Raw genomic sequence first — 4,091 nt, 5'->3', positions numbered from 1 at the left:
TGGGCAAGTTACTTATCATCTCATTCCATCCGTAAAAAATGGGGGACATGTTTCCTTTGAAGGTCGATCTAAATTTTAGAGATAATATGCTTGACATTTTTACAAATGTTAACGAATCTAGTTCTTGATAAAAAAGTGCTCAAATTAGACGGTAGTTTAAGATGTAGATTTTCTGACGGAGGGTTTGGTTGTGGGAATATGGGAAATATGGGAGTTAGGGAAGAAAGAATGAAGTAAAAGTAGTTTTTAAAATCTTTTTGTCAATGAATTGGTGACAGCTGTAAAAATGTCTTAGGGCGTGTCTTCCTGTACATAGTAGGTGATAAATAAAGCATATGCTTACTTCCACCTATGTATCTTTGGACCAGAGAGTCTTTGGTTTCCTAGGACTTATGACCCTGGAGACAATAGATAGTTTATTGGTTTGTCAGTTCTCTTAAGGGAATGCTTTCATCAGTAATTCAGTATTTTGTTTGCTCTCTTCATATTTTATGGATACATTAGACATTTGTTGTTACATTTTGGGCATGCAAATCCAATTCCCCTTCCTACTTTGTGGAGATTTGCCATTTTGAAATGCATTGCAGTGCCACCTACTACTAAAAATGCCTGAGGGCAGACAGTCTAAGACTTACTCTGGCAAAGAAAGGGCATGCTGTCTTGGTTTGTCCATTATGATTCACTCACCTGGGATTTGAACCTGGAGAGATTGACAAAGATTCATTGAATAGTTAGGACTTACTTGTGGTGGTGGTAGGGAGCGGAAAAGCCTGGCATTTTCTAGCAGAGCTAGTGCTTAAGCTTTTGTGGTATTCCTACCCATTTTAAAGCATGCGCTTCCCTTTATAAGCGTCCATCCTATTAATTCTATAAGGCCATCTATATCCTCCAATAAATCCTATATTTTGCCATCCAAAGGTAGCAAAAGTGGTATTTTCTTGAAACCGTGAATCCTAACTGTTAAAATGTTTCCTCCACAGCTCGGGTAACCAATCAAATATGTTTTATGTGCGTGCAGTTTTAACATGATATGGGTTTATCTTGTATCTCTAAAAAAACCTCTATATAGCAAGTCTCCTCAGCAGGTTGTTTCTGCAAATGTTATGTTTTCAGTAATCGTGCCTCATCTTTTTGGAAGCGGCTAGCAACAAAGCTTTGTCTTCTATTTTATGGTTCATAAGAAGAAAAAGGCAGCCAGTATCGATAATTAATCCCTGTTTTCCTATGACATTTTACCATTTCAAAGCACTTTTATAATTTTTATTTTCTTAAACCTTTAGAAACACCTTAGTAGTTAGACAGGCATGATGTTATTGACTCCACACTCTGGATAAGAAAATGGCAGCCTGGAAGAGTTCAACCCACATTGGTCAAGATCACAGGCATATTAAGTGGCACAGTAGGATTTTTCACCTAAGGGGTCTGGGTCCAAGACCCAGACTGGGTCCAAAACCAAGACTGTTTCTGTGACACTATAGCCACCTCCCTTTCTTTATTATGTCTTTGCCAGCACACACTCTTCAGTGTTACCACCATCACCACCTTAACCTTCCCAATTCTTTGCTCGTTTTCCTTTGCTTTTTACTAGCGACTTTGGGGGAAATCAAAATAATTCCCGTTTAGAAAAATATTAAATGCTGCCACATAAAAAGATTCTAATGATGGGAATAGTAAAATTTTTAAAAAAAACCCACAATAAAATGTGTAACAGTCATCTTACTCTACAGACCAGAGCCCAAGGAAAACTACTGCCTTGTAAGACTGAATGTATCTCCAAACATCCAATTATTTGAATGAGCAAATCAAGAAGTTTTCTCTAACATCTAGTTTGTCTGACATTTATACCCAGTCAGATAGCTATTTTGATAACACTGACCAGTTAACTCATTCAAAAATGCTCACGAAGTGTATATTAATGCACTACGTAAGGATCTTCCTAGTTGAGTACATGTATCAGTTATCCGACCTTCCATCAAGCACATGCTGTGCTTCCATTGTGAATTAAGCATTATGTCAACTATTGAAGGTACATCATCAACATCACTGTTGTATAATGTCTCAGATTAGTGAACATTATGTTAATAATCATTTTAGTCCATTATTTCAGTTAATTTTCACAAGCATCCTATGATTTAGGTAGTGTTTCCATTTTAGGCTGAGGGAACTCAGGCTCAGAAGGCAAACAACATTCTTCGGGTTGCATAACTTTTAGGTAGTAAAAATTAGAATATATTGACAATACTTAGTGTTTACCTTCAAGACACTTGTAGTTTCGTATAGGAAGACGATAAAGCGTGCTTCAGTTTTTTTTTTTTGAACAGATTTCCCCAGTTGCTTCACCTAGTTTAGCTAGGTTGACATCCTTTCTTCCAATCCTGGGAAAAACTTTTGAAAAAAAGGAGTAAAATAGTTACCATGGAGCCCCATTATATATGGTTAATTAACATTGAGAAGTTATTAGCAACATTAATTTTCTTTTTGATCTCTGAAACTGGAAACATTTTCCTTTTCTTACCATGCACACAAATCTTGGATCCTATGAATGCCTTTCTGTGAGCTTGGTTTATATGAAGATGTGAAGAGCCTTTCCACATAGGCTTCATCTACAGGTCAGTTTTTCAGCAAACCATTTGTATATATTGAGGCCATTAAGGGTCAGATACTGCTGCCTTCCTGCCCTGGCTCACATATATAGGGTATTATTCAGATTTGTCCTTTCTTTCACTCTTCTAAAATATTTTCTTGGCTCTCCAGAAGCTGACTCCTTCATCTCTGTGGGACTTTCTGCACCTTATCATTTGGCTCTCGCAATCATTTCCTAGAAGAAAGACTAGTTTTCCATTTTCGGATAATCCTCATTATGTCTCCTGCAGACTCATTGTTCTCTTTCCAATTCTAAGACAAAAGCTCCTCCCCCCGTATTGAAAGGATGCCACTGGTAGCATTAAACCTCAAAACGCATCAACGATAGGAGTGCCTATGCTCCTGGGCACAATTTTCTTGGGTTACATCTGATTGTAGCACCCCCATATTTAAAGTCCTTCAGCTGAGGTCCCCAATGTCCATCAGTATAAATTCCAGACTTTTTCATTTCAGGATCTTAAGAACGCTTCATGATTTGTCTTGTTTAATTTTTAGACCTTATATTTCACTACATTCTTCCTTGGGCACAAAGCTCAGTTTTCATTCTGAAATTTTCAGTTCTTCAAATGCGGCAGCTATCACTGGTCTTCGAAACCCTCTGCATGTATTTTAATCCCTTCTTGGACTTTTAAACTCCTAGTGATATAAAAACTGATTCTTGTTCTCACGGTAGTTATGTTCTATAAAGTCCCAGCAACACTGCATTACCAAAATGAACTATTTCCTAGGGGAAACACACATACACATGTGTATGCATATACATACCTCACGTAGATTATAACCTTAAATCCTAAAAGCAGCTCGTCCTGGTAGATTCTATTTTCTACCAGGATTATTATTTTACAAAAGAGAAAATAAGGTTAAGCAGTGTTAAGTGACTTGTGTGAGGTCGCCCCACTAACAGGTGCCAGAGTTGGGATCCAAACCCAGTCTAACTGGCTGGTGTCAGAGCATCTTGCACTGTCCTGCACAACCCTTTGCAGTCTCCACCTTCTGGCCATCTCTGAGCTGAAACGAGGAGGCATAGCATCATCTTCTTCCATCTCTGTTGGGAACATGAGAGTCTGGACATTGAAAACTTTTGCTGCTCTGCGAATGTCTGTGAATAAGCCAGGAAGAGTTGAAAGTATGGATATGGGAGTTACAAATAAATTTTAGTGATAATTTTGCAAATACAGAATCCATTGATAATGAGGACCAGCTGTACGTGTCTCAACTGCCACCCTTGAACTGAGTTTGATATTCCTGCTTGTGCTCTTGAACTTCCTCTATCATAGCCCAGTGTTAAAATTGCCTATTTATTTCCCTACCCTGAGAATGTGTAATCTATAACAGGAACTTTTCTATATTGGCCATCATTGTATTTCCAAGTCCTATTCCAGTGCTTGACACATAATAGAAGCTCAGAAAGTGGTTGTTGACTAAATGAACTAATGAGAAAAAGTACA

Source organism: Lipotes vexillifer, unplaced genomic scaffold, assembly GCF_000442215.2.
Source record: "Lipotes vexillifer unplaced genomic scaffold, Lipotes_vexillifer_v1.1 scaffold855, whole genome shotgun sequence".
Lineage (NCBI taxonomy): Eukaryota > Metazoa > Chordata > Mammalia > Artiodactyla > Lipotidae > Lipotes > Lipotes vexillifer.
This window is presented reverse-complemented; position numbering follows the sequence as displayed.